Here is a 20,582-nt window from a genome sequence, read left to right as displayed (position 1 = left end):
GAAAATACGTGCATTTTATGAAAAGTAATGCCGTATTTTCTTTTCCTTGCTATACTGAAAAGCGGAAACTGCATGTGCAGCACGGACGGATTCAAGAAATAATCTCGCTACCTTTGTCGCCCTCCTTTATCAATTTCAAACGCAAATGATTGCTTTGCCGTCGATTTTTTTCCCGCATCAAATTGAATGAATTTAGATTTTAAAATTTTGCGCGTACACTGTAAACATGGTAACTGGTTATCTAGTGAATTCGAAACAGAAGCAAACAGTGTTGTGTGAACGGAAGGCAGTTACGAAATTAAAGCGAAGAAAGAGGGAAAAACAATACATGTTGTTTGTTTTGTTTTTTTTATTATTGCGGAGGAGTGAATTTTAAACAATTATTGATATTCCGTGTGAAAGCATCATGGCGATCTGAACGTACATAGTACGTTTTTAATCAACAGAGTTATCCTACTTTATTTGGCCCCTTTCAACAAATCGTCCTTAAAAAGTGTCCCGATTTTTGATACACAAACGCGTGTCAATGAAATCAGTGGAAGGAGGCAAATGTCCCTCGATGCGAAGTCAAATTGTTTTATTGTATGTTTTAAAATGATATATCGGCTGACTATAATATGTTCGAATACCTCTTTATAAAGTTACTCTTGATTTACTCAAATGGACAAATGTCAGATATCCAAGCATACTTACCTGGTACAGGGAGCACCGTGATCAAAAAGGCGGTCTCCCCAGGTCGAGGCCTTTCCATTGCACTCCGGTTAGGCTGAAGCCTGCGATTGCCCCAAATGTGGGCAACTCGGGTACGCAATTTTTTAGTGTGGGGGACTGCGTTCGCGCTATCCCCTGTTATTAAATCAAATGTAAAGAAAAGTTCCCAATAAATACAAAACTTGATACTGTTGTTAAACTTTATCTTTAGTACGCTGAGACTGTTCAGGATTTGCGTAAATTGTAATCGCCAACCGGTTTTCCATCCTTTTGTTTCATTTCATTGTTTTTCTTCAATTTGAGTAGACGATAAAAAGAAGCAAATCAATATCTCAGTCAGACAACTTGGTTTCTACACTCCAAAAAAGTAAGTTGGGGTTTTTTTTTTTTTTTTTTTCTTTTTTTTTTAAATTATTATCTCGTAATCCGTAAATTTCAAGTTTTGCCGTAAATTTCAAGTTTTGCCTCTCCGTTTAAGTCACATTAAAAAAAATTCCGCTTATTTGAAGTAAAAACTATAAACTGAGTTTGGAAGCTTATTCATTTTGCTTTACGATGAAAACTAGTTTTTGGTTGGCAAAATATTGTTTCTATTTGAAATAATATGAAATTCAACTATACCGCCGGTTAATTATCATAAGAGGAAAATACGTGCATTTTATGAAAAGTAATGCCGTATTTTCTTTTCCTTGCTATACTGAAAAGCGGAAACTGCATGTGCAGCACGGACGGATTCAAGAAATAATCTCGCTACCTTTGTCGCCCTCCTTTATCAATTTCAAACGCAAATGATTGCTTTGCCGTCGATTTTTTTCCCGCATCAAATTGAATGAATTTAGATTTTAAAATTTTGCGCGTACACTGTAAACATGGTAACTGGTTATCTAGTGAATTCGAAACAGAAGCAAACAGTGTTGTGTGAACGGAAGGCAGTTACGAAATTAAAGCGAAGAAAGAGGGAAAAACAATACATGTTGTTTGTTTTGTTTTTTTTATTATTGCGGAGGAGTGAATTTTAAACAATTATTGATATTCCGTGTGAAAGCATCATGGCGATCTGAACGTACATAGTACGTTTTTAATCAACAGAGTTATCCTACTTTATTTGGCCCCTTTCAACAAATCGTCCTTAAAAAGTGTCCCGATTTTTGATACACAAACGCGTGTCAATGAAATCAGTGGAAGGAGGCAAATGTCCCTCGATGCGAAGTCAAATTGTTTTATTGTATGTTTTAAAATGATATATCGGCTGACTATAATATGTTCGAATACCTCTTTATAAAGTTACTCTTGATTTACTCAAATGGACAAATGTCAGATATCCAAGCATACTTACCTGGTACAGGGAGCACCGTGATCAAAAAGGCGGTCTCCCAGGTCGAGGCCTTTCCATTGCACTCCGGTTAGGCTGAAGCCTGCGATTGCCCCAAATGTGGGCAACTCGGGTACGCAATTTTTTAGTGTGGGGGACTGCGTTCGCGCTATCCCCTGTTATTAAATCAAATGTAAAGAAAAGTTCCCAATAAATACAAAACTTGATACTGTTGTTAAACTTTATCTTTAGTACGCTGAGACTGTTCAGGATTTGCGTAAATTGTAATCGCCAACCGGTTTTCCATCCTTTTGTTTCATTTCATTGTTTTTCTTCAATTTGAGTAGACGATAAAAAGAAGCAAATCAATATCTCAGTCAGACAACTTGGTTTCTACACTCCAAAAAAGTAAGTTGGGGTTTTTTTTTTTTTTTTTTCTTTTTTTTTTAAATTATTATCTCGTAATCCGTAAATTTCAAGTTTTGCCGTAAATTTCAAGTTTTGCCTCTCCGTTTAAGTCACATTAAAAAAATTCCGCTTATTTGAAGTAAAAACTATAAACTGAGTTTGGAAGCTTATTCATTTTGCTTTACGATGAAAACTAGTTTTTGGTTGGCAAAATATTGTTTCTATTTGAAATAATATGAAATTCAACTATACCGCCGGTTAATTATCATAAGAGGAAAATACGTGCATTTTATGAAAAGTAATGCCGTATTTTCTTTTCCTTGCTATACTGAAAAGCGGAAACTGCATGTGCAGCACGGACGGATTCAAGAAATAATCTCGCTACCTTTGTCGCCCTCCTTTATCAATTTCAAACGCAAATGATTGCTTTGCCGTCGATTTTTTTCCCGCATCAAATTGAATGAATTTAGATTTTAAAATTTTGCGCGTACACTGTAAACATGGTAACTGGTTATCTAGTGAATTCGAAACAGAAGCAAACAGTGTTGTGTGAACGGAAGGCAGTTACGAAATTAAAGCGAAGAAAGAGGGAAAAACAATACATGTTGTTTGTTTTGTTTTTTTTATTATTGCGGAGGAGTGAATTTTAAACAATTATTGATATTCCGTGTGAAAGCATCATGGCGATCTGAACGTACATAGTACGTTTTTAATCAACAGAGTTATCCTACTTTATTTGGCCCCTTTCAACAAATCGTCCTTAAAAAGTGTCCCGATTTTTGATACACAAACGCGTGTCAATGAAATCAGTGGAAGGAGGCAAATGTCCCTCGATGCGAAGTCAAATTGTTTTATTGTATGTTTTAAAATGATATATCGGCTGACTATAATATGTTCGAATACCTCTTTATAAAGTTACTCTTGATTTACTCAAATGGACAAATGTCAGATATCCAAGCATACTTACCTGGTACAGGGAGCACCGTGATCAAAAAGGCGGTCTCCCCAGGTCGAGGCCTTTCCATTGCACTCCGGTTAGGCTGAAGCCTGCGATTGCCCCAAATGTGGGCAACTCGGGTACGCAATTTTTAGTGTGGGGGACTGCGTTCGCGCTATCCCCTGTTATTAAATCAAATGTAAAGAAAAGTTCCCAATAAATACAAAACTTGATACTGTTGTTAAACTTTATCTTTAGTACGCTGAGACTGTTCAGGATTTGCGTAAATTGTAATCGCCAACGGTTTTCCATCCTTTTGTTTCATTTCATTGTTTTTCTTCAATTTGAGTAGACGATAAAAAGAAGCAAATCAATATCTCAGTCAGACAACTTGGTTTCTACACTCCAAAAAAGTAAGTTGGGGTTTTTTTTTTTTTTTTTTTCTTTTTTTTTTAAATTATTATCTCGTAATCCGTAAATTTCAAGTTTTGCCGTAAATTTCAAGTTTTGCCTCTCCGTTTAAGTCACATTAAAAAAAAATTCCGCTTATTTGAAGTAAAAACTATAAACTGAGTTTGGAAGCTTATTCATTTTGCTTTACGATGAAAACTAGTTTTTGGTTGGCAAAATATTGTTTCTATTTGAAATAATATGAAATTCAACTATACCGCCGGTTAATTATCATAAGAGGAAAATACGTGCATTTTATGAAAAGTAATGCCGTATTTTCTTTTCCTTGCTATACTGAAAAGCGGAAACTGCATGTGCAGCACGGACGGATTCAAGAAATAATCTCGCTACCTTTGTCGCCCTCCTTTATCAATTTCAAACGCAAATGATTGCTTTGCCGTCGATTTTTTTCCCGCATCAAATTGAATGAATTTAGATTTTAAAATTTTGCGCGTACACTGTAAACATGGTAACTGGTTATCTAGTGAATTCGAAACAGAAGCAAACAGTGTTGTGTGAACGGAAGGCAGTTACGAAATTAAAGCGAAGAAAGAGGGAAAAACAATACATGTTGTTTGTTTTGTTTTTTTTATTATTGCGGAGGAGTGAATTTTAAACAATTATTGATATTCCGTGTGAAAGCATCATGGCGATCTGAACGTACATAGTACGTTTTTAATCAACAGAGTTATCCTACTTTATTTGGCCCCTTTCAACAAATCGTCCTTAAAAAGTGTCCCGATTTTTGATACACAAACGCGTGTCAATGAAATCAGTGGAAGGAGGCAAATGTCCCTCGATGCGAAGTCAAATTGTTTTATTGTATGTTTTAAAATGATATATCGGCTGACTATAATATGTTCGAATACCTCTTTATAAAGTTACTCTTGATTTACTCAAATGGACAAATGTCAGATATCCAAGCATACTTACCTGGTACAGGGAGCACCGTGATCAAAAAGGCGGTCTCCCCAGGTCGAGGCCTTTCCATTGCACTCCGGTTAGGCTGAAGCCTGCGATTGCCCCAAATGTGGGCAACTCGGGTACGCAATTTTTTAGTGTGGGGGACTGCGTTCGCGCTATCCCCTGTTATTAAATCAAATGTAAAGAAAAGTTCCCAATAAATACAAAACTTGATACTGTTGTTAAACTTTATCTTTAGTACGCTGAGACTGTTCAGGATTTGCGTAAATTGTAATCGCCAACCGGTTTTCCATCCTTTTGTTTCATTTCATTGTTTTTCTTCAATTTGAGTAGACGATAAAAAGAAGCAAATCAATATCTCAGTCAGACAACTTGGTTTCTACACTCCAAAAAAGTAAGTTGGGGTTTTTTTTTTTTTTTTTTTCTTTTTTTTTTAAATTATTATCTCGTAATCCGTAAATTTCAAGTTTTGCCGTAAATTTCAAGTTTTGCCTCTCCGTTTAAGTCACATTAAAAAAAATTCCGCTTATTTGAAGTAAAAACTATAAACTGAGTTTGGAAGCTTATTCATTTTGCTTTACGATGAAAACTAGTTTTTGGTTGGCAAAATATTGTTTCTATTTGAAATAATATGAAATTCAACTATACCGCCGGTTAATTATCATAAGAGGAAAATACGTGCATTTTATGAAAAGTAATGCCGTATTTTCTTTTCCTTGCTATACTGAAAAGCGGAAACTGCATGTGCAGCACGGACGGATTCAAGAAATAATCTCGCTACCTTTGTCGCCCTCCTTTATCAATTTCAAACGCAAATGATTGCTTTGCCGTCGATTTTTTTCCCGCATCAAATTGAATGAATTTAGATTTTAAAATTTTGCGCGTACACTGTAAACATGGTAACTGGTTATCTAGTGAATTCGAAACAGAAGCAAACAGTGTTGTGTGAACGGAAGGCAGTTACGAAATTAAAGCGAAGAAAGAGGGAAAAACAATACATGTTGTTTGTTTTGTTTTTTTTATTATTGCGGAGGAGTGAATTTTAAACAATTATTGATATTCCGTGTGAAAGCATCATGGCGATCTGAACGTACATAGTACGTTTTTAATCAACAGAGTTATCCTACTTTATTTGGCCCCTTTCAACAAATCGTCCTTAAAAAGTGTCCCGATTTTTGATACACAAACGCGTGTCAATGAAATCAGTGGAAGGAGGCAAATGTCCCTCGATGCGAAGTCAAATTGTTTTATTGTATGTTTTAAAATGATATATCGGCTGACTATAATATGTTCGAATACCTCTTTATAAAGTTACTCTTGATTTACTCAAATGGACAAATGTCAGATATCCAAGCATACTTACCTGGTACAGGGAGCACCGTGATCAAAAAGGCGGTCTCCCCAGGTCGAGGCCTTTCCATTGCACTCCGGTTAGGCTGAAGCCTGCGATTGCCCCAAATGTGGGCAACTCGGGTACGCAATTTTTTAGTGTGGGGGACTGCGTTCGCGCTATCCCCTGTTATTAAATCAAATGTAAAGAAAAGTTCCCAATAAATACAAAACTTGATACTGTTGTTAAACTTTATCTTTAGTACGCTGAGACTGTTCAGGATTTGCGTAAATTGTAATCGCCAACCGGTTTTCCATCCTTTTGTTTCATTTCATTGTTTTTCTTCAATTTGAGTAGACGATAAAAAGAAGCAAATCAATATCTCAGTCAGACAACTTGGTTTCTACACTCCAAAAAAGTAAGTTGGGGTTTTTTTTTTTTTTTTTCTTTTTTTTTTAAATTATTATCTCGTAATCCGTAAATTTCAAGTTTTGCCGTAAATTTCAAGTTTTGCCTCTCCGTTTAAGTCACATTAAAAAAAATTCCGCTTATTTGAAGTAAAAACTATAAACTGAGTTTGGAAGCTTATTCATTTTGCTTTACGATGAAAACTAGTTTTTGGTTGGCAAAATATTGTTTCTATTTGAAATAATATGAAATTCAACTATACCGCCGGTTAATTATCATAAGAGGAAAATACGTGCATTTTATGAAAAGTAATGCCGTATTTTCTTTTCCTTGCTATACTGAAAAGCGGAAACTGCATGTGCAGCACGGACGGATTCAAGAAATAATCTCGCTACCTTTGTCGCCCTCCTTTATCAATTTCAAACGCAAATGATTGCTTTGCCGTCGATTTTTTTCCCGCATCAAATTGAATGAATTTAGATTTTAAAATTTTGCGCGTACACTGTAAACATGGTAACTGGTTATCTAGTGAATTCGAAACAGAAGCAAACAGTGTTGTGTGAACGGAAGGCAGTTACGAAATTAAAGCGAAGAAAGAGGGAAAAACAATACATGTTGTTTGTTTTGTTTTTTTTATTATTGCGGAGGAGTGAATTTTAAACAATTATTGATATTCCGTGTGAAAGCATCATGGCGATCTGAACGTACATAGTACGTTTTTAATCAACAGAGTTATCCTACTTTATTTGGCCCCTTTCAACAAATCGTCCTTAAAAAGTGTCCCGATTTTTGATACACAAACGCGTGTCAATGAAATCAGTGGAAGGAGGCAAATGTCCCTCGATGCGAAGTCAAATTGTTTTATTGTATGTTTTAAAATGATATATCGGCTGACTATAATATGTTCGAATACCTCTTTATAAAGTTACTCTTGATTTACTCAAATGGACAAATGTCAGATATCCAAGCATACTTACCTGGTACAGGGAGCACCGTGATCAAAAAGGCGGTCTCCCCAGGTCGAGGCCTTTCCATTGCACTCCGGTTAGGCTGAAGCCTGCGATTGCCCCAAATGTGGGCAACTCGGGTACGCAATTTTTTAGTGTGGGGGACTGCGTTCGCGCTATCCCCTGTTATTAAATCAAATGTAAAGAAAAGTTCCCAATAAATACAAAACTTGATACTGTTGTTAAACTTTATCTTTAGTACGCTGAGACTGTTCAGGATTTGCGTAAATTGTAATCGCCAACCGGTTTTCCATCCTTTTGTTTCATTTCATTGTTTTTCTTCAATTTGAGTAGACGATAAAAAGAAGCAAATCAATATCTCAGTCAGACAACTTGGTTTCTACACTCCAAAAAAGTAAGTTGGGTTTTTTTTTTTTTTTTTTCTTTTTTTTTAAATTATTATCTCGTAATCCGTAAATTTCAAGTTTTGCCGTAAATTTCAAGTTTTGCCTCTCCGTTTAAGTCACATTAAAAAAAATTCCGCTTATTTGAAGTAAAAACTATAAACTGAGTTTGGAAGCTTATTCATTTTGCTTTACGATGAAAACTAGTTTTTGGTTGGCAAAATATTGTTTCTATTTGAAATAATATGAAATTCAACTATACCGCCGGTTAATTATCATAAGAGGAAAATACGTGCATTTTATGAAAAGTAATGCCGTATTTTCTTTTCCTTGCTATACTGAAAAGCGGAAACTGCATGTGCAGCACGGACGGATTCAAGAAATAATCTCGCTACCTTTGTCGCCCTCCTTTATCAATTTCAAACGCAAATGATTGCTTTGCCGTCGATTTTTTTCCCGCATCAAATTGAATGAATTTAGATTTTAAAATTTTGCGCGTACACTGTAAACATGGTAACTGGTTATCTAGTGAATTCGAAACAGAAGCAAACAGTGTTGTGTGAACGGAAGGCAGTTACGAAATTAAAGCGAAGAAAGAGGGAAAAACAATACATGTTGTTTGTTTTGTTTTTTTTTATTATTGCGGAGGAGTGAATTTTAAACAATTATTGATATTCCGTGTGAAAGCATCATGGCGATCTGAACGTACATAGTACGTTTTTAATCAACAGAGTTATCCTACTTTATTTGGCCCCTTTCAACAAATCGTCCTTAAAAAGTGTCCCGATTTTTGATACACAAACGCGTGTCAATGAAATCAGTGGAAGGAGGCAAATGTCCCTCGATGCGAAGTCAAATTGTTTTATTGTATGTTTTAAAATGATATATCGGCTGACTATAATATGTTCGAATACCTCTTTATAAAGTTACTCTTGATTTACTCAAATGGACAAATGTCAGATATCCAAGCATACTTACCTGGTACAGGGAGCACCGTGATCAAAAAGGCGGTCTCCCCAGGTCGAGGCCTTTCCATTGCACTCCGGTTAGGCTGAAGCCTGCGATTGCCCCAAATGTGGGCAACTCGGGTACGCAATTTTTTAGTGTGGGGGACTGCGTTCGCGCTATCCCCTGTTATTAAATCAAATGTAAAGAAAAGTTCCCAATAAATACAAAACTTGATACTGTTGTTAAACTTTATCTTTAGTACGCTGAGACTGTTCAGGATTTGCGTAAATTGTAATCGCCAACCGGTTTTCCATCCTTTTGTTTCATTTCATTGTTTTTCTTCAATTTGAGTAGACGATAAAAAGAAGCAAATCAATATCTCAGTCAGACAACTTGGTTTCTACACTCCAAAAAAGTAAGTTGGGGTTTTTTTTTTTTTTTTTTCTTTTTTTTTTAAATTATTATCTCGTAATCCGTAAATTTCAAGTTTTGCCGTAAATTTCAAGTTTTGCCTCTCCGTTTAAGTCACATTAAAAAAAATTCCGCTTATTTGAAGTAAAAACTATAAACTGAGTTTGGAAGCTTATTCATTTTGCTTTACGATGAAAACTAGTTTTTGGTTGGCAAAATATTGTTTCTATTTGAAATAATATGAAATTCAACTATACCGCCGGTTAATTATCATAAGAGGAAAATACGTGCATTTTATGAAAAGTAATGCCGTATTTTCTTTTCCTTGCTATACTGAAAAGCGGAAACTGCATGTGCAGCACGGACGGATTCAAGAAATAATCTCGCTACCTTTGTCGCCCTCCTTTATCAATTTCAAACGCAAATGATTGCTTTGCCGTCGATTTTTTTCCCGCATCAAATTGAATGAATTTAGATTTTAAAATTTTGCGCGTACACTGTAAACATGGTAACTGGTTATCTAGTGAATTCGAAACAGAAGCAAACAGTGTTGTGTGAACGGAAGGCAGTTACGAAATTAAAGCGAAGAAAGAGGGAAAAACAATACATGTTGTTTGTTTTGTTTTTTTTATTATTGCGGAGGAGTGAATTTTAAACAATTATTGATATTCCGTGTGAAAGCATCATGGCGATCTGAACGTACATAGTACGTTTTTAATCAACAGAGTTATCCTACTTTATTTGGCCCCTTTCAACAAATCGTCCTTAAAAAGTGTCCCGATTTTTGATACACAAACGCGTGTCAATGAAATCAGTGGAAGGAGGCAAATGTCCCTCGATGCGAAGTCAAATTGTTTTATTGTATGTTTTAAAATGATATATCGGCTGACTATAATATGTTCGAATACCTCTTTATAAAGTTACTCTTGATTTACTCAAATGGACAAATGTCAGATATCCAAGCATACTTACCTGGTACAGGGAGCACCGTGATCAAAAAGGCGGTCTCCCCAGGTCGAGGCCTTTCCATTGCACCTCGGTTAGGCTGAAGCCTGCGATTGCCCCAAATGTGGGCAACTCGGGTACGCAATTTTTTAGTGTGGGGGACTGCGTTCGCGCTATCCCCTGTTATTAAATCAAATGTAAAGAAAAGTTCCCAATAAATACAAAACTTGATACTGTTGTTAAACTTTATCTTTAGTACGCTGAGACTGTTCAGGATTTGCGTAAATTGTAATCGCCAACCGGTTTTCCATCCTTTTGTTTCATTTCATTGTTTTTCTTCAATTTGAGTAGACGATAAAAAGAAGCAAATCAATATCTCAGTCAGACAACTTGGTTTCTACACTCCAAAAAAGTAAGTTGGGGTTTTTTTTTTTTTTTTTTCTTTTTTTTTTAAATTATTATCTCGTAATCCGTAAATTTCAAGTTTTGCCGTAAATTTCAAGTTTTGCCTCTCCGTTTAAGTCACATTAAAAAAAATTCCGCTTATTTGAAGTAAAAACTATAAACTGAGTTTGGAAGCTTATTCATTTTGCTTTACGATGAAAACTAGTTTTTGGTTGGCAAAATATTGTTTCTATTTGAAATAATATGAAATTCAACTATACCGCCGGTTAATTATCATAAGAGGAAAATACGTGCATTTTATGAAAAGTAATGCCGTATTTTCTTTTCCTTGCTATACTGAAAAGCGGAAACTGCATGTGCAGCACGGACGGATTCAAGAAATAATCTCGCTACCTTTGTCGCCCTCCTTTATCAATTTCAAACGCAAATGATTGCTTTGCCGTCGATTTTTTTCCCGCATCAAATTGAATGAATTTAGATTTTAAAATTTTGCGCGTACACTGTAAACATGGTAACTGGTTATCTAGTGAATTCGAAACAGAAGCAAACAGTGTTGTGTGAACGGAAGGCAGTTACGAAATTAAAGCGAAGAAAGAGGGAAAAACAATACATGTTGTTTGTTTTGTTTTTTTTATTATTGCGGAGGAGTGAATTTTAAACAATTATTGATATTCCGTGTGAAAGCATCATGGCGATCTGAACGTACATAGTACGTTTTTAATCAACAGAGTTATCCTACTTTATTTGGCCCCTTTCAACAAATCGTCCTTAAAAAGTGTCCCGATTTTTGATACACAAACGCGTGTCAATGAAATCAGTGGAAGGAGGCAAATGTCCCTCGATGCGAAGTCAAATTGTTTTATTGTATGTTTTAAAATGATATATCGGCTGACTATAATATGTTCGAATACCTCTTTATAAAGTTACTCTTGATTTACTCAAATGGACAAATGTCAGATATCCAAGTTATTAACGCTCTCCAAGATATACTCGACATCAACGAACTGGAAGCGATTTATAAAACTGGAGAGGGTGTGGAGTGGTATATTAGTTTCAAGACAGAAAAGGAGGCCGATACACTAGGGACTGGTGAAAGAAGACAAGTTGGTGAAGGAGCGGTAGTGCTTGACCGAATTGACAGTAGAATCATACGTTTGAGGGTCCATTGCTTCCCTCATCATATGAGGAAAGATTTGGTGTGCCAATGGCTGGAGAATTTTGGCCAGAATGTTAAGTTGGACGAAGAAGAGACACTATACGATGGTATTATGTTGAAAACGGGTACCCTCGTAGGGACCATGAAGGTGAACGAGGCACAGTACCAGAGCATTCCCCATCGTGGCCGATGCTACAACCGGGATGTTCTGGTTACTGTGCAAGGACGTCAGAGCCTCTGTCTCAGGTGCAACCAGTTTGGACACCACAGAGCCACCTGCCCTGAGACAGCGGCCCAGAAGAAGACTTACGCCCAGATGGCAAGATTGGACCCTGGAGAGTCAGCTGGTGATGTTCCTTCCGCAAGACAAACGCGGAAGGAAACAGAAGTTAATGGGCCCCCGCAGGACAAGCGCGGGTGGGGGCGGATAACGAGAATGGGACAAGTGATAGAGGCACTTGAAGGTACGTTGGTGACCAGGGATCTTGTGGCCATTTACAAGACCGGAGAAGGGGCCGAGTAGTATCTCACTTTCGCCACAGACAGCCAGACGGAGAAGTTTGGGGACGGTCAACGCAGGGGCCTTGCCAACGGCAGCGGTGCTGTCTATTTTGATAGAATAGATCGTAGACTCATAAAATTTAAGATCCACTGGTTTCCTCTACACCTTAGAAAGGAGCTGATCGCAGAATGGTTGGAACGCTACGGGACCGCCATACAATTAGAAGAAGAGGTCATGGATTATAAAGGGCTAAAGTTAAAGACCGGGGCTCTGAAAGGAGTAATGAAAAGCACGGAACAACAATATATGGCGATACCTTACAGAGGGATGGTGTACAACCGGCCAGTTCTGGTCACAGTTTTGGGCAGACAGCCTGTTTGCATAAAGTGTGGCCAGAAAGGACACCAGAGGTCGGCCTGCCCCCAGAACGGCAACAGTAACACCAAGAAGAGCTATGCCGAGTCGGCGAGGGCAGGTTTGGAAGAAGGAAGCGGTGAAAGCACTCCGTTGAGTGTCGATGTACCGCGTACGAGCAGCAGTGAAGGGTCAACAACAGGGCGACCTGATGTACTTCCAGGCAGTGAAGGGTCCCCTGTGCGGCCCGATGGACTGACTACCAGTAGCGATGAAGGCACTCAACCGAGTGCTGATGTACCTAATAGCAGTGAAGGTCCTGGGGAGGACCGTTGTACTGACAGCAGTGAAGATCCGCCCCAGGATCGAGGTACTGAGTCGATGGACATGTGGAAGACCAGAAAGAGGGGGAGAGACGAGTCGGACGATACCACGGAAGGAGAAGGCGAGGACAATGGGAAGAAGATAGTGAAGGAGGAAGAACCGGAGCGGACAGGGCCTCTTACTCTACCTATAAAGAACCCTGTTACTATTGACGTTGATTAACTGTTTGAATTATGGACTATGTATGTATTATGATTATTCCCCCTGAAATAACAGCTAGCCAAACTGAGCAATTTGGTGACGACAGAGAAGGGGCCTAGCCAACGGCAGCGGTGCAGTGTACTTTGACAGAATAGATCGCAGAGTGGTCAAATTTAAAATCCACTGGTTTCCTTTGCATCTTAGGAAGGAGCTAGTTGCTGAATGGTTGGAGCGCTACGGGTCCGCCATTCAAATTGAAGAAGAGAGTATGGACTATGGAGGTTTGAAATTGAAGACCGGGGCCTTGAAAGGTATTATGAAGAGTACCGAGGAACAATACATGTCGATACCGTACAGAGGAATGGTTTACAACCGGCCAGTTCTGGTCACAGTTTTGGGCAGACAGCCTGTCTGCCTAAAGTGTGGCCAGAAAGGACACCAGAGGTCGACCTGCCCCCAGAATGGCCAGAATACCACCAAGAAGAGCTATGCCGAGTCGGCGAGGGCAGGGTTGGAAGAAGGAAGCGGTGAAAGCACTCCGTTGAGTGTCGATGTACCGCGTACAAACAGCAGTGAAGAGTCAACAGGGCGACCCGATGTACATTCAAGCAGTGAAGGGTCCCCTGTGCCCGATGTACTGACCACCAGTAGCGGTGAAGGCACTCAACCGAGTGCTGATGTACCTTTTAGCAGTGAAGGTCCTGGGGAGGACCGATGTACTGATAGCAGTGAAGATCCGCCCCAGGATCGAGGTACTGAAGAGATGGACTTGTCCGGAAAAACCAGGAAGAGGGGGAGAGACCATGAAAACACGGAGGATGATGAAGACAACGGGAAGAAGATAGTGAAGGAAGAACAAGAGAGGACAGGACCATTAGCCTTACCTCTCAAGCCTGCTGGGACAATTGATGTTGACTAACTTTTTATACCTTATGGACTATGTATGTATTTTGATTATTCCCCTTGAAATAACTGCCCTTCTGTCCACGGACTTTGATTTTGATTATTCCTTTATAACCTTTTATAGGTGTATTTTGTCATATGTTTATAGTGTTTATAATTTTGATATTGATATATTGTTTATATATATCTATTTTCATATGTTTATATTTAATAGTATTATAGAACCATTTTATGGCCTTTATAAAGTTACATTCTTTCGTCTCTTATATTTAAAACCTGTGTTCAAAATTCAAAATGTTAAATGTCAATATGCTTTAAAAGATTTTTGTTTGAGAAATAATTTTCACATTTTATTTTTGCAAGAAACACATATTTCAAATTCAACTATTAGTAATGAATTAACTACCTATTTTGATATGTATAGATGTTTTTGGAACTTCGGCTCAAAATTTGTAATTGTTAAATACCATCGAGATTTAGATGGAAGATTTCAATATATAGATGTTAAAATTGACAATGTTTTATATCGTTTATTTAATGTTTACGCACCTAATGAGAGTAGTGAAAGAAAACAATTTTTTGATGATATTTATCCTTTTGTTATGACACAGTTATAAAATATTTGGCGGTGATTTTAATTGTATTGTTAATAATAAATTAGATAAGATTGGGGGTAACGTTAATAGAGGTTTAGATGGTGCAGATAAACTAAAATCTATTGTACTAGATTTTGAACTTTTTGATATTTATAGAACTTTATATCCTAACCATGTAAATGTTACCTGGCGGAGTCCAAATGTTTCTTGTCGCTTAGACAGAATTTATCTATCGACAGATTTAAAACCTAATGTAAATCGTTGTATTAATTTACCTTTTTCTTTTTCTGACCATGATTGCGTGTTTATGTCTATAAATAACGTAACTGAGGTCAAGAATGGGAACGGTTATTGGAAACTGAACAATTCTATATTGTCAGATAAACTTTTTTGTATTAAGTTAAGAGAATGGTTTATTGAATTTAGTGATGGTTTAGATATATGTATTGATGTATGGGATTATTTTAAAGAAAATATTAAAACTTTTTGTATTGATTATTGTAAAAAGAAAAATAGAATTAAACATGCTGTTATTAAAGATTTAGAGAAGAGATATTTTAGATTGTGTAAATTGGAGAGCAAGTCTCCAGGTAATTATAATGAACAAATTAGTGTTTTGAAAGATGAGATTAAACAATATTATTTAAATGATTTTAGAGGTTCACAAATTAGAGGTAAAGCGAAACTTTTAGATAATAGTGAACGTGTTACAAAATATTTTTTTCAAAGAGAATATCATTTAATTTTTTCCATCAATTTGAGTATACAATATAATTTTCCCGCACCAAATTGAATAAATTTAAATTTAAAAATTGTGCGCGTACACTGTAAACATGTTAACTGGTTATCTAGTGAATTCGAAACAGAAGCAAACAGTGTTGTATGAACGTACACAGTACGTTTTTAATAAACAGAGTTATCCTACTTTATTAGGCCCCTTTCAACAAATCGTCCTTAAAAAGATTAAATCCAGGTGTTGACGGTGTCGGCTTTGCGGCCGCCCGTCTGTTCTCAAATACGCAATGGATGCATACTACGCCACTGACGTCATTAAGAGAACCGTAAGAGCTAAGTTTTCCAATGGAAAGGTGAATACTCGAGGACAAGTTATCTACTCGACGTTTACCAGCTAGAAGCGATCTATAAGACTGGTGAGGGCGTTGAATGGTACGTCAGCTTTAAGACAGAAAAGGAGGCCGATACCGTAGGGTTTGGCAATGGAAGAGGTGTTGGAGAAGAAGGATCGGTAGCGCTAGACCGTATTGACAGTCGGATAATACGATTGAGGGTCCATTGGTTTCCTCACCATATGAGGAAAGCATTAGTATGTCAATGGCTGCAAAATTTCGGGCATAACGTTAGACTGGAAGAAGAAGCGACATTATAAGACGGGTACCCTCGTAGGGACGATGAAAAAGACTGAGGCACAGTACAAGAGCATTCCCCATAGTCGGCGTTGCTACAACCGAGATGTTCTGGTGACTGTGCGAGGACGACAGAGCCTCTGTCTCAGGTGCAACCAGTTTGGCACCACAAAGCCACCTGCCCGGAGACAGTAGTACAGAACAAGACCTACGCCCAGATGGCAAGACTAGACACTGGTGGATCAGCTGGTGATGCTCCTTCCGCAAGTGTTTGAAATATCCACAAAAAAAATGTCTCCCCAGGTATTATCTGGTACAGGGAGCACTGTGATCTGATCCGGTATCCAAGAAAAATTCCAGGTGGTTGACGGTGTCGGCTTCGCGGCCGCCCGTATGTCAATATGAACTCTAATTATAATGGCGATGTGATGAGAACTTTGAGGGCTAATCTGATCGACCTGAGATGTAACACTAGAGGCCAGGTGATCGTCGCTTTGGAAGACGTAGTAGATGTCAGGAATTTGGAGGCTATCTACGAGACAGGAGAAGGCAGTGAATGATAAAATGTACCTTACATTCATCACTGACGCTGAGGTAGAGGTCTTAGGAGATGGAGCACGGATAACGTGCAAAGAAATGGGATCAGCTGTATTCGAATGAATAGACAGTAGACTCGTTCGTTTTCGGATACCCTGGTTCCCCCTCCATATGAAGAAGGCACTAGTAGGGGAGTGGCTGAGAAGTTACGGGACCAACATCACCCTAGACGAGGACTATATGACTTATGACCAATTAAAGTTAAAGACAGGATTTCTGTCTGGGACCATGAGGATCAATGAGGCCCGATTTAACTCCATACCGTACAAGGCTATGGTGTTCAACCGACCTGTCCTCGTCAGTTTTAGGCAGGCAGCCAGTCTGTCTAAAATGTGGCGAGAAGGGGCACAAACATTCTGCGTGCCCGGAGACCACCACCACCAAGAGGACGTACGCCAAAGCCGTCACTATGGCAGCAGAAGACAGGAACGGTGATAGCGCTCAGTTGAGTGCTGATGTACCGTGTACGAGTAGCAGTGAAGGGTCAACAGGGCGACCCGATGTACTTTTGAGGAGTGAAGGGTGGACTGTGCGGCCCGATGGACTGACTGTCTGTGTTTTTAATATGGATCATTATTACGACAAATCCGTTTTGGAGAGAACTTAGCGGGCTAAATTCGTTAAGAAGAGGGTGGCTACGAGTGGTCAAGTTATTGATCAGTTGAAGCAGTTTGTGAACGTTAAACAACTTGAGGCAATCTATAAAACTGGTGAAGGTACCGAGTGGTACATAACTTTTTTAACACCTAGAGAGACAGAGTTACTGGGAGATGGAAGGAGAAGAGACTTAGATGAAGAAGGAAGTGTGGTTTATTTCGATCGTATAGATAAGGGTTTCCGCACCATATGAAATCAGCATTAGTGGCGGAATGGCTGAATAATTTTGGGACTGATATTAAACTGTTTGAAGAAACAACCGATTATGAGGGAATAGCGTTGAAGACAGGGACACATTCTGTCACGATGTGTACAGAAACGCAATTTCTTAGTAAATTTCTTAGTATTCCTTATCGTGGAAGAGTTTTTAATAGAGAAGTGTTGTTAACAGTACAAGGTAGACAGAGTCTGCCTCCGATGTAACAAACACGGACATCATAGAGCTACCTGTCCGGAGACGGAGGAGAGAAGGCGAACATATGCTCAGATGGCGAAGGCAGTTACGAAATTAAAGCGAAGAAAAAGGGAAAAACAATAATATTTATTTTTTTATTGCGGAGGAGTGAATTTTAAACAAATGGGTACAGGGAGCACCGTGATCTAATAAAGTGATTTCTATATACCTAAGTGTTGACGGTTTTGGAAAGAACTCTGCGTGCTAAATTTGTTAAGAAGAGGGTGGCGACGAGAGGACAGGTGATAGTGCAATTGGAACAGTTTGTTGATGTTAATCAACATGATCAACTTGAAGCTCAGTTTGTTGATGTTAATCAACATGATCAACTTGAAGCTCAGTTTGTTGATGTTAATCAACTTGAAGCTATTTACAAAACTGGGAAGGGTGCAGAGTGGTACATTACATTAACAACACCTAAAGAGACAGAGTTAATGTATAGAGGAGGGATTTGGACGAAGAGGGAGTTGTGTATTTTGACCGTATAGATAAAAGGCAAGTTAGATTCAGAGTTCATTGGTTTCCGCACCACATGAAAACAACCTTAGTGTCGGAATGGCTTAGAAACTATGGTACTGACATTCACCTTGTTGAGACAACGGATTATGAAGGGATTTCTTTAAAGACCGGGACTCTATCTGGAACAATGAAGTGCACTGAAACACAGTTTTTAAGTATCCCGTATCGTGGGAGAGTGTATAACAGGGAAGTTTTAATAACAGTACAAGGAAGGCAGAGTCTGTTTTTGCGATGTAATAAGTATGGACATCACAGAGCTACCTGTCCCGAAAGTGAGGAGAAGACGAACGTATGCCACGATGGCAAGCTTAGAACCCAACGAAACAGGGAGTACAGTACGCCCTCAGTACCAACAGCGCCGGAAAGTAATGACCCCCCACGCAAGGCTAGCGCGCGTGAGGGCGGAGACGGAAAATGGGCCCCCGCAAGACAAGCGCGGGTTGTAGCGGATTCCGATATAATAGAAGAAATGGACTCAACAGAGACGAGAACGAGAGAAGGATGGTGATGAAGAGGAAGATGACAGCGCAAAGAAGCAACTGGTTAAAGAAGGAGAGTTGAACGAAGACGAGTCAAGGAAAGTTGTGATGAATTTTAGGGAAGATATTATCAACAGTCAAAATAACCCTGATGATGTGAGCTAATTATTGTATTTTGTTTAACGGACTTTGAAAATTGAATACCCCCCCCCCCCCCCCCCCCCTGAAATGACTGCCTTTACGTCCTTGGACTATGAAAATGTTTACCCCTTTTCAACCTATTATAGGTGTATTCTTTTTTGTATTTGTAACATTATTTCTTTTGATTGTTTTATATATATGTCTATATATTACATTGATTATTATAAGTCTACTTTATACAATGGTATAGAGCCCCATTTTGACTCTTATAGAGTTGTATTCTATTGTTTATTTTATTTAAAACCAGCGTCAAAAATTCTACTCACCTGTCTATTTTAGTACTAATACAGGTCGGTCATTTAAAGACGTATCAACCGTATCATATACGTTGACGTATCCGCATCTGCAGATATACAAAAAAAAAAAACAGTATGTGATTCCGATCTTTAATTTGATGTACTTTCAATAATGCAAATGAGCAACTGATTAATAGTGTAAAAAAATAACAAAACAATTAGGAAATAACGAGCTTGTTTGGAACATGTAATCGGACTTTTAAAGATATTCCAGATAGTTGGAACAGTTTACAGGCATGATAGGAGTGAATACGGTAAAACCGTTTGTTTGTGTGCTGACTTGTGCTCACGTTGAACCGATTTGTTATTTAAGAGATAGAGTGATACTTAATACGTTTTTATTTCATTTCAAATGTATTTATATGACTCGTGTGTTTCTATTACCTTTGATGATAAAATCACAATTCTAATATGACGTGCTTCTTTCGCTTTGTAAACAACACTGTGATAAAATTCTCGATATATCTATACTTAGCGCAGACTCCGTGGTGTACATAAAAATGGCTGTTACAATATACTTCCCACGTAAATCCACATGTATTGAAACCTATTTGTAAACCCTTTGCCGATTTTATTGTTTTAAAAATTGCAATTAAAAAAAGACAAAATCACTTTTATTCTTATTCGGATGCATAATAAAAAGAAGTAACGCACAAGAACTCGGAGAAACCAACAAAATAAAAATAAAATAAAATTCCGCGAAAGTCTATTAATGTTTTTGGCGCATTTAAGTCATTTCAAAACATGACGTCATACAAATGAAAACGCTACAGTTGAAAGTTTTCTGTTACGTTAACCATTGAAATTTTGTTTACTTTTGTATTAAAATTGATTATCAAGGTAGGTTTTGTTTGATTTTCTATTCTATTGCATTATTCGCATATTTACTGATTTCAGCAAGTCAACATGGCGGCTCCTTAGTTACGAAATGTCAACTTTGGATTTGACGGTAGCTTACGAGAAAAAACATGTAAATCAAAATGACAATTGTTGGTTTTGAGAATGAAACAGATTTTTACTTTAGCGGTTGTTCACGAAATAATCCATGCAAGCTACGAATTTATTAGAATGTTTGAGCTTTATCTAACAGGGAGTAAAAAAGAACAGCCGCACACACAGCTTTACCCACCCTCGCTTCAGTTTTTTTAATGATCATATTTGTCCTATTAGAATCGAAATAATTCATGGAAGCCATAGATTATTGGAAATTTACACATGGCCTGGGCCGTGATATTCGTTAATTTTATCCCTCGCTAACGCTCAGGATAAAATTCGAATATCACGGCCCAGGCCATGTGTAAATTTCCAATAATCTATGGCTTCCATGAATTATTTCTTAAATGAACAATATTAAAAATTCCTTTTATTTATATAATTAGTACATTCAAAACAAAATCTTGTATACTCATGTAAGATCTTGAAATACTTTTGAAATAGAT

General features: G+C 37.8%; 8 non-coding genes across 8 annotated transcripts; all 8 read left to right on the top strand.

Moving 5' to 3' along the window:
* Nucleotides 1-685: 685 nt before the first annotated feature.
* On the top strand, nt 686-849 carry LOC139487184 (U1 spliceosomal RNA). The gene has a single exon (XR_011655790.1). It is a non-coding gene; the product is annotated as a U1 spliceosomal RNA (small nuclear RNA).
* A 1,190-nt stretch (nt 850-2,039) lies between these two features.
* Nucleotides 2,040-2,202, top strand: LOC139487199 (U1 spliceosomal RNA). The gene has a single exon (XR_011655805.1). It is a non-coding gene; the product is annotated as a U1 spliceosomal RNA (small nuclear RNA).
* Nucleotides 2,203-3,390: 1,188 nt separating this feature from the next.
* Nucleotides 3,391-3,553, top strand: LOC139487197 (U1 spliceosomal RNA). The gene has a single exon (XR_011655803.1). It is a non-coding gene; the product is annotated as a U1 spliceosomal RNA (small nuclear RNA).
* A 1,190-nt stretch (nt 3,554-4,743) lies between these two features.
* LOC139487183 (U1 spliceosomal RNA) lies at nt 4,744-4,907 on the top strand. The gene has a single exon (XR_011655789.1). It is a non-coding gene; the product is annotated as a U1 spliceosomal RNA (small nuclear RNA).
* Nucleotides 4,908-6,097: 1,190 nt separating this feature from the next.
* On the top strand, nt 6,098-6,261 carry LOC139487209 (U1 spliceosomal RNA). Its single transcript, XR_011655815.1, has one exon. It is a non-coding gene; the product is annotated as a U1 spliceosomal RNA (small nuclear RNA).
* Nucleotides 6,262-7,449: 1,188 nt separating this feature from the next.
* Nucleotides 7,450-7,613, top strand: LOC139487208 (U1 spliceosomal RNA). The gene has a single exon (XR_011655814.1). It is a non-coding gene; the product is annotated as a U1 spliceosomal RNA (small nuclear RNA).
* Nucleotides 7,614-8,801: 1,188 nt separating this feature from the next.
* On the top strand, nt 8,802-8,965 carry LOC139487204 (U1 spliceosomal RNA). The gene has a single exon (XR_011655809.1). It is a non-coding gene; the product is annotated as a U1 spliceosomal RNA (small nuclear RNA).
* A 1,189-nt stretch (nt 8,966-10,154) lies between these two features.
* LOC139487196 (U1 spliceosomal RNA) lies at nt 10,155-10,318 on the top strand. Its single transcript, XR_011655802.1, has one exon. It is a non-coding gene; the product is annotated as a U1 spliceosomal RNA (small nuclear RNA).
* Nucleotides 10,319-20,582: the final 10,264 nt, after the last annotated feature.

The sequence above is a fragment of the Mytilus edulis genome, chromosome 8 (assembly GCF_963676685.1).
Source record: "Mytilus edulis chromosome 8, xbMytEdul2.2, whole genome shotgun sequence".
Classification (NCBI taxonomy): domain Eukaryota; kingdom Metazoa; phylum Mollusca; class Bivalvia; order Mytilida; family Mytilidae; genus Mytilus; species Mytilus edulis.
The sequence above is the reverse complement of the archived record's forward strand: the minus strand, read 5'-3'. Positions and strand labels throughout refer to the sequence as shown.